A 10,556-nucleotide genomic window follows, 5' to 3' on the forward strand; every position below is an offset into this window, starting at 1 on the left:
ACCTCATCCAAGTTGCAGCCCTGAACTGTGTGTGTGTTTGCTTTGACCTGCCCTTAGAGCTTGAAATCTAATACTCAGGATATGGGCACACTAGCAAAAGTGAGACCTGTAATTGCTGACATGCAGCACCACTGGTGGAAGTTATAGTGAAGAGAGGGCTCTGGTGCCTTCACTTGAAGGGTTTGATGACAAGTGGAGGCAATGCCTGACCCCCCCCCCCCCCCCCCCCCATACTTCCTGCATCATGGCTTCCATAGCTGTTACCAGCACTGGAGCTGTGCTGGGGTGAATTGATAAGTGCCAATTTTGCCAATGTAGACTCAAGGTCAGTCCAGCACTGTGGAGGCAACACAGCAAGAGTGGTCAAAAAGTGTGAGTGAGTGAGTGTGTTGGCTCTATCCCTTTAAAATATGATCCATTTCCCCCACCAGGCTTGTCCAATGGTACAGTGTGGGGCTTTGAGTTGTAGACTAGCCCTCTGACTCCAGACCTCTCTACTACGGCGCTACATCGGTGCAGCTGCGCCGCTGCAGCGCATCTGGTGAAGACGCGCTCTCCCCTTGGCATAATTACTCCACCTCAATGAGAGGCGGAAGCTATGTTGGCGGGACAACATAGCTGTGATGCTCTCCTGCCGACATAGACTTAAAGTGGTGTCTCCACCGCACTATGTAACGTCGCCCAGGGGGGGAAGGGTGGCTTTTTAAACCTGGAGCCAGGTAAGTTACATCTACTTAAGCGGTAGTGTAGACAAGCCCATAGCAAAAGCTGAAATGAAACTGACATTTCAAAGCTTCAGTCTCTCTTCAGTGCAAAAATGTAAAGGGGATGACATGAGTGAAATATACCTAGCCTCAGACATTCTGAAATTAATTACTTGCAAAGCACTGAGACCCCTTCCTTTTCATCAGTTTAAAGAGTCCACAGAAATTATACTTGCCCAATTTATTTAAAAGAAAATTGTCATAAAACCAAGTGCAAGAACACTGCAGAGGTGAGCGCTTGTCTGAGTAAGGAGAGTTGTCTTCCAATTACTTGGAGTCCACAAGCATGGAAGGGAGATCTTAAAGTTGGTCAAACAGCAGAGAGTAATGGACTTTGAGACAGGAGCCATGATGACTCCGGATAAGGTAGAATAGCAGAGACGCTCTCAACATTGTTTCAGTTCAGGTCAGTAGACTTATGAGCCGAGAGAAGTTCTGTGAGATGTACCACATGAGCTGTTGGTTCTTACCTAGGTTGCACAAGGAGAGGTGTCCATATCACACACCCTTCACATTTGTTGTTGGCAGCAGTCTCAGCATCAAATGGGACAGGGAGACTGAAATACTTTTGCTTCAGCTGGAAGGGATCACCCTTTAGGAAAATCAAAGCATGTTGGCAAAGCACCAAGAAGGATTTTGGAAAATGGCTCACCTGTACCTGTCCTGTTACCAGAGGACTGCAGTTCTTGGAACCACCAGTCTGACACCTTTATAGTAATAACTTCACATGCATGACGCTAAGCTGCAAGGCTGCAGCATGATTATTCCAGCACTACCAATTCAAAGTATCCTGCTGACTAACACAAGGTGCCAGGGGCCCTTCTCATTGGTGAGGTAAAAGAACCCTGCTACCATCACCTGTTCCATATGGAGATACTCCAAGGGGGCGTAGTGCATCTGTCCTCTGATTGCAGGACTCTATCGCATTCTCCTGCAATAATCTTATGCTAGCTAGCTCATGTCTAACTGGCCAAATGAAGACATATCACTGTTGTCACAGGAGTTGTGTTCTGCTCAAACTGAAACCAGTTTCCTCTGCCTCCTTACCCCGTGGTAGTTGAAGTCCAACTCAGCAATGATTCAAGCTCCACCACTTTTATAAAATGTAGAAATTAAAGGACAGGCAGCATTATTTCTGGATTTGGGAATTAGACAGTAATTATACCCTGTCAGTGTACTATGGTAGATGTTAGTAAACCTTGATGGGAAACAGGCTTAGTACTAGTGAAACGCCTGCCATTAGGCAGTTATGGTGTGACGCGAATGAAAACCAATGCTTTTGCTCTGGAAATAATTATAGCTGTGATTGCATTAGCCCATGTAACTCCTCTTTTAAAAAAAAAAAAAAAAAAAAAAACTGGATGGTCTTTGCTAACTCTGGCCAGCTTCACTCTGATTGGGACTTACTTAAATATTTGTAAAGTTAGAGCCTCCTCTTGCACTAGACCATGCAACATCTTCGGGGGACAAGATTTGGCCATTGTTTTGCCATAACTCACTGCACAGCTGGTTCACAATAGTTCCTTCTGCTATTGTATTCAAAATCATATGGTGAGAGCTGCGAATTTCTTCATTCCAAGACTAGATTGGACTTGGATCAAAGATTTAAAAATGAGGTTCTGACCACAGCACTAAAGATGTGTGCAGGAGTTGGGGTGCTGCTAAATGTATACTTTACTGTGAGTCCCAGCCCAAAGCTGTTTAGTTATATATTCCTCCCTCGGGTACATACAGGGTCCTCATTACAATAGTATCTCAGTCCTCGACCCTCTGTAGTGTACTTAGCCTCATCCCAGCCCTGAGATGGTGTAGGGAAGTATTACCCTTTTTTACAGATGGGACACCAAAGCACTAGGGCCCAGATCCTCAAAGATATTTAAATACCTAAATATGTGAGGATTTGGGCCTAAGTCACGGTCACCTAGGAAGTCTGTAGCACAGCAGAGAATTAAACCTGTGTCTTGAGTCCCATGCCCTAACCACCAGGCAGACCCTCTTTCCTCACTGTAGAACACCACCGAAGTGCAGCTGTTCAGGGTGGAGGGTCTACCAACCAGCCCACACCACTGTATAGAACAGTGGGGCTTGAGATATGGAGGATACCAGCTCAAACCCCTAAACTATAGGGTCTTTCCTTTCCATACACAGCTGACCAGATCTGTGTAAGGGCTCATCTGAATCCAGTAGCCCTGCTCTAATTTAAGATGCTTATATGAAACCCATTTTATTCAGATGGACAAGCTATTTTCCACATCCCCATCCACTTCCTTAGCTGACAGTGAATGCCATATGCCAGGGAGAGCTGATATGATAGACCAGGTAAGAGTCTCTGTGTATATGTGTATAATATACTTGTATATATTGTCCATGTACACACACGCATGCACACTCTCCTCTCTCCCCAGTGCCTCCCCTCCCACCCCCCAAAAAACCCACTAGGCTAGCCCTGGAGACATGGATTGTGAGTTTATGGTTGTAGTACTGTACCATTCTAACATTGCAGTACACAACTGTGCCACTTTGTGGCACCAAAAAATTTCTTGAATCTTTGTATTTTGGAATATTACCCTTGTAGCCTTTGATTTTAATTTAAAGTGAATTTAGTAATGTATTACAACACTCTGGGTTTGGCTGTGGTTGCTATAGTTTCAAGCTCAGAATGAAAGTCACCTTAGCTATTTGCTTCAGATTTAGAGTCCCTAGGATCACAAAGACCAAGGATAGTGACCACACATAGATTTCACAAGTACAAGGTCTAGTCTGTTTTACGGGTTTATTTAAAGTTTCAGTTAAAGTTATGATTACTCAAGCATAGAGAAATTCTATGAAGACCTATGCACAAGTTACAAATCTGGTCATACTTACATCCTTAACTATGTTCTAAGGTCTGATGGCTGACTTGCCAATTGATCATCAGGAGAGGGATGGGTCCTGCTGAAGATTTCCCATAGGGAACTCAATTTTCCCAGTCTGGGTACCCTCTTTTTATAATGTGATTCTGAGTATACCTTATTAGCATTTATGCATACAGTGCACTCTGCGGTTAGGGCATGTGTAGAAAAATGTGACTACAGGTAGCTTGTAAGCAAAAAATTACTCGTTAATTTTCATAATACCACCACGAACTTGCAGTAAGACCTTGTGCAAGTCACCTAACTTCTCTGTGCCCCAATTTGCCACTATCTGTAAAACAGGAATAATTTACCTCACAGGAGCCTTGTCAGGCTTAATTCACCCCTTGGACACCGCCTGGAATTCCATGGCTAGAAGGAGCTATAGCAGAGCAAGTGGTTTAGGACTTGCAATGTAAGACTATTGGCGTGTGCTCCATCAGCCTGCTAAGCATACAGTGAATAGGGAATCTTAAACCATTCCTTTACCCCCAAAGACACTGGTGTGAACTTCACAGAGAAGCTGTGAGGTTTCCCTACGCTCTTCTTCCCAATCTCCACCTGCCACGTCGCTTTCAATTTGATTGGGGGATTACATTGCCAAGCTAATCTGCCCTTTGCCTCTGCCTGCAGTTGCGACTGGGGATGCGGGAACTAGAGAATGGCAGGCAGCCACACTGACTTGGGGCCAAAGTCCCAGGAGAGGAAAGAAACAGGAAGACTCTGGAAGGGGCAGTCCGTAAGAGCATTGCTAGATCACTTGCGTTCACTTTTCTGTTTTCATTAGGTTCTTCCAATGCAGAAAGCTAGGTTGAAAGTGTAGCACAGTAGTGCTGCTTTGCTGATCCTGTCCCTATGGTGAGAGCCTGCTGAACGGACAGATCAAAACAGCCCTAACTGCTCCGCTCTCCTAGTAGTAACTTCTTGGAGTTGTCAGCTCTTGGCTGGCTAAGCACCCCACCAAACAGCACTGTTGAACTGCACAATGTCTTGGTGCTTTATTAATGCATCAGCTCCCTAAGTAGAAAGGTTGATTCTGATCAGGACTAATTCAAATTGAAAAACAAACAAAACCTCCCACCCCAGAAAGGGAAATCCAAACTGCTTTCACATGACAAGCCTCTCAGGGGTGTTGCTAACAGTTGAGTTAAAATGGGGCTTAATGGCAGGTTGGCCAATGAGGTAAGTGTTCTGGAATGGAGGTTGCAGCTGGAGAGAGATGACTTCATGATTGAAGCAATTGCTTTACACTGTGCCCTGGTGTTACGTCAGACCTCCATTTGATTCAATGGAGTGACAAAGATGTAACAGAGCAAAACTTGGGCCATGGATGGTATTTTTCTTTCCCTTCCAACCAGTTAAATTCTCTCTATATTGCCCACTGTACTTGTATCTTGCTGTGACTTTTGTGGTCTTGGGGGTCAGGTTCAAGGTCAGAGGAGCTTGCATGGCTCCTGGCTGGGTTGATGCTTCAGCCTCCATCTCCTCCACTCCAACGAGCATGAACTTCACCAATGAGTTTTACAGGACAAACTGATTAATTCTTGTCTACTAGATCTTCTCCTCGAAATCGGTCCCTTTTAAGTAGGAGTGTTGCAGAGCCCCACTTACTGCATCTGCTAAGAGCATTCTCATGTTCAGCTCCTCAGGGAGAACCACTCACCCTGGCAGTCTCGTTCCAGTCTGCTGAGCAGCTCAGCCGACATCTGCCCCCAAATGGGGGGAGGGGTTAAGTACTTTAAAGATAAATGGACTTGTGCTGAAAGGGGAAAAAAGATCCCGGACTCTCAAATCCCAGGGTGTTATTCCAGAGCGCCAGGTGCCCCTAGGGGGGTGCGGTTGTGGAAACACGAATTTCCCATTCTTCTGCTTTGCCCAGCAAAACTGGCATCTCTACCACCAGAGAGAGACTTCTTGTTAGTGAGTTATGACTAGGGCCCTACCAAATTCACGGTCCATTATGGTCAATTTCACGGTCATCGATTTTAAAACTCATAAATGTCATGATTTCAGATATTTAAATCTGAAATTTCACAGTGTTGTAACTGTAGGGGTCCTGACGCAAAAGGGGGTTGCAAGGTTGTTATAGGGGCATTGTATTGCCACCCTTACTTCTGCGCTGCTGGTGGTGGCGGCGCTGCTTTCCGAGCTGGGTGCCCACCTAGTAGCCACCACTCTCCAGCTACCCAGCTCGGAAAGCAGCACCGAAGTAAGGGTGGCAATACTGCGAACTCCCTACAATAACCGTGCGACCCTCCTTGCAACTCCCTTTTGGGTTGGGACCCCCACTTTGAGAAACATTGTTCTCCCCCGTGAAGTGTGTGTAGTATAAGTTAAAAGTACACAAAAGATCAGATTTCGCGGGGGAGACCAGCTTTCACGGTCCATGACGCATTTTTCACAGCCGTGAATTTGGGAGGGCCCTAGCTATGACACAGTGACAACCTTTTGGCCTCCTGAGAAAGGCAGGTTTCATTCCTTGTCAGGATATGCCTGTGGCTCCCTATTTGCCCTTTACTAATAAGCAGAAAAGAGAGGCACAGTGGGCACTGGAAAGATACCTTCAAAAAGAGCTGAGGTTAACTGAACTGAACTCAGGAGTGCGGGCTCCATGTTCCTGCTAACCAGGCTTGCAGCATAAAAATGCTTTCCTGCGACTGCTGCAAAAATCAAAAGGCATCCCAGAATCCTCAGTGCAATCTGTGATGCTTTCCTGGATATCCCCAGCCAAGCAAGTAGCATGGAGTATCTCGTGAGTGGGCTGAGAATTGCACAAGTGTTAGTTGAAGAGTACTGCTGTACATTCTGCCTTAGGAAAGGTGGGACCACTCTGCAGAAACCTGGGCGGAACTCAGGTTCCTTTTTTGCTCTGCCGGTCACCTCTAATAAGTGTGGTATTTACGCAGAGCTTTGGGGAAAATGAATCAGGGAATTTGAACTTTTGCCCTTCTACAAATCAGCCTCAATAGTACCAAACTGCTGCTGATTTTATGAACTCCACTGTCCCACTTCCATCCTTGCAAGAGTCAAGCACTAGTGGTAGATTTTAGAGGGAGGTTTCAAGTGGCCAGGCTTCTCCTATGTACGTGGCTGGCTTATGTGTTAGCCTGTAATGTAGTTAGTGTAAATGGACAACTGTGTATGTGGCTTCTGCTGTCTGGTACGCTTTCACTCCTCTCAACACTGCTGTCTCCCTGCCCTTGGATAGGATTTCAGAATGTAGAGCGTGGAGACAATAGTTTTGGCTTTCCTCTGCCCTCATTCTCCCTGTATTTGTGTAACACGCAAATCCCCTGCCTAGATTACAAAGAGATCAGGGAAGAAGCAAGCGCGTGAAACAAACAGTGAGATTAATTCCTTTAGGAGCCAACGTGTGTAATCCCCCAAGGCGCATCTGCCAGTCCGAGTGAGGTTTAGCCAAAGCTAGTCTGGCAGCTAGTGAGGAATTTCTGCTGGGATCTCTCTAGCTGGGGGGAGGGGAAGGCAGAGTGGGGTGACTGGCTGCAGCTCGCAGAAGGATGTTGTGTGCCTGATTTACACCCACCTACACTTCATACAGGGTTTCTTTCAACAGTATACCACCCCACTTGGTGATACATGAAACAGCCTCTCTTCTCCAAACTGCCCAGAATCCAGCAATTCCATATGCTGTCCTGCCAGCATAGCCATGGGTTCTGCCCCTCCCAAATCCAGCAGTCCTAAGGGAGACCTCCCCAGACCTCTCACTATCTCCCTTTACCTGGTAGGAGTTCCTTGCAGCAGAGGTAGGCAAATCCTCTGGGCTCCTGTGACTGGGGAACCAGTCCCCTTAGGAGATGGGCTGGATTGTGAGGCGAAGAACAGGTCTTTGATTCTTGATGTCGGTACATTTCCAGTGGGTGGGGTTGGAGCAGATCTCCCTGCCTGGGGGGTGGCAGAACAGGACTCCTCGCTCCCTATCAGTACCAGCCTCTGGGATGGGCGGGGGAAGGCGTCACACAGAATGGGAAGCAAAATAAACTGCTTGGTTCCTTTTCAGTGCAGCTGCAGCTTGGTTTAATTTCCTCTCCTCCTGGTCTGCTGCTGGAGTGGTGATTCTGGGATAGGTCACGCAGGTACCCTGGGGGCACTCCTGGGGGAATCCAAGAAGGGAAGACCCTTGGTCTAGCAGCCAGGCGCACCAAACAGAGGGCTGACACTTCCAAAGAGAAGAGGAGGCCTTAATGTTTTTGAGTGGATTGCAAAGTGGTCTTTTGTGGACTCCCCTTCCCCAACGGCACTAGTTCCTGCCCACCCTGCTCATGTCCCAGTGGACAGGGCTGGCCTAGGGATATTAGGTTTGGGATATATCCCAAGGCATCATCTCCCTACCCGACTCATTTTCCTTTAGAAATGTGAGAGTTGGAGAGAGGTTGTAGTAGCCGTGTTGGTCCTAGGATATTAGAAAGACAAGCTCTCTCACCAACAAGAGTTGGTCCAATAAAAGATATTCCCACACCCCCCTTGTTGCTCTAGAGTTGGAGCGAATCCATTCAGTTCCTGCCCGCCTCCAACTGCAACAGTGGAACTCAGGCAGCAGGCTCCATTCACACTTAGCAAGCAGGTCACCAGTTAGATTTTCAAGGCCCTTTGCAAGGGAAAGACGTAACAAAGAGCCCAGGTTCTCCTCCACCGGTGTCCCCTCCAGCGCCTCGGTGCCCAGGGAGTGTTGGAATAGCCGCTTGGTGAACAGCTTTGTGTCCGTTTGAGCAGAGAGAAATTTCTGCTATGGAAACATGCACAGACGGGCATCCCCGTAGCATGGCCACTGTCCTGAGCAGGGAGGGGAGGGGGGTTTACTGACGCAACCCCAGGAATTCTGGGGGAGCGTTTGTGGAGGTATCACTCTGAATTTCGGCCTACAGCTTTTGCCTCAATATTATGAGCAAGGCCCCTTTGCTCTTCCTCACCCTACAAGCATCACTAGCTGATACCTACTAGAGGTGAGAGGTAACTGGAAGTGATTTAGTACAAGTGGCAGCCATAGTTTGGTAATTTCCCCTGCTGCTGCTAGTGCCGGATCACGTCAGGCGCTGCAGTCAGAGTGGGGAGGAGGTTGCTGTGACAGCAACATTTACTTTTTCACATCGTGAGAAACGTCAGGATGACTCTGCTGCTGACCAAGCCTCCTGGCGCAAGGCAGCAGCGCAGCTCCTTCAGCAAACTAGGAGAGGCAGGTGATGGCTAATGAGGAACCTAGTTCTTCAGTGCAGATCTTGGCTCATAGAAGTGTGGTTACATCATCTCCTGTGGGACACTTATTAGGCTGAGTCTACACGTATGGTGGCAGGTAGAGGATATATATATGTGCCCCCCAGCATGGGATAAATAGTCGTGTAGAGGTGAGGCACTGCTTAGGTGAGTGAAGATGCTCCAGAACTTTGCGGTATATACCTTACGTGACTCTCTCCCCTGCCAAGTAGGGCCATGCATGGATACACTGCTATTTTTAGCAGTGTAGTGTCCCGCTGCCTGCCCTCCGCCAGGGCCTTTCCCTGCTACATGTAGCTGCATCCTGCAGCGAGCATGGATGCAGCCTGCTTTTCAGTGTGGTGTGTAGCTACGTGCACCCTACACACCACCAGTAGAGACAAGGCCTTATGAGCAGCTTCAAGCTCAAAAGGACATTATAGGCAGCACCCCTCTGGTAAGAAGAGCCATGCTTCATGATAAAATAGCACTTGATTGTTCATTTGCCCCATGAGGCTGGGACACTTCCTCATTCCCTAGAAACAGAGGAGAAACTCTCCATGCCCCCAGATTATTCTCTGCCCAGCTGCACTGCACTCTGCCTACTGTATCAGCCCACAGGCCAGATTCTCAGGAGAACCCAGCACTCCTCTGGACACCAAAACAGGTGGCCAACATTTCAGAGGAGCCCAGCACAGCAGGTGCTGAAGGCTCTTGAGGAATCTAGCCCCAGTTGAGGATGCTGTGAAGCACTTGCGCCGACTATCCAGTTCAGATTAAAAATCGGGGCTGTGTTGTTGTTTTTTAAATGGCACATGCAGAAGGCATAGGTTTAAAAAAACCAGCCTTCATCTTCCCTAGTGAAGTGAGCCTAAACACTAGTTTGTAGCCAGGGAGGTTGTGGAATCCCTCTCATTGGAGGCTTTTAAGTACACGTTGGACAAACCCATCAGGATGGGTCTAGGTTTACTTGGGCCTACCTCAGTGCAAGGAGCTGGACTAGATGGCCTCTCAAGCTCCCTACCAGCCCCACCTGTCTATGATTCCATAATGTAGTAAGCGGGCAAATGGAAATGGTTTGTGGTCACTTTGCCATCCCCTACCCAGGGGTGAATCAGTTACTTACCTCATGTAATTAACCAGTTGTTCATGTAGTGTTGGTGTTTGTTAGATCTTATACATATCTACGTTCTATAGCCGGCTATGGAGCAGGGAGTCTCATCTACACTTATGCCTAGATTTGCAGAAGTGCACAGCAGCAATAGAGACTCTGCCTCACCCTTGAGGCCCGTTAGAGCCGCTGAAGGCTGTTGAAAGCCTGACTCGTAGTGTGAGAGCAAGATTGGCTTCTGCCCTTGTGCAACAGCTCTGGTGGTGCTGGTTAACAGGCACAGTTAAAAGCTTCCAAAGCAAAATCCTATGACCACACCTAGTGAATTAGACAGCAAAAAAGCCTCCTATTTAACCGTCTAAATGTCTTAGCTTCTGCTGGGCTGGATATGTGCCCCACTTTCTCCCTGTAGTCATGCAGCCCCATGCATCACCATTCCAAGAGGGAAAACTGAAGCCAGAAATCCTCTTTAGCTTTTGAGTAGAAACAAACGTGCCAGTTAAGGAATCAGCCTGTATGTCAGAGGCTTACAGAAGACGGTCGCTGCTGAGAAATATTCCCTTTCATTTCATGAATTGCTTT

The sequence above is a fragment of the Emys orbicularis genome, chromosome 12 (genome assembly GCF_028017835.1).
Source record: "Emys orbicularis isolate rEmyOrb1 chromosome 12, rEmyOrb1.hap1, whole genome shotgun sequence".
Taxonomy (NCBI): Eukaryota; Metazoa; Chordata; order Testudines; family Emydidae; genus Emys; species Emys orbicularis.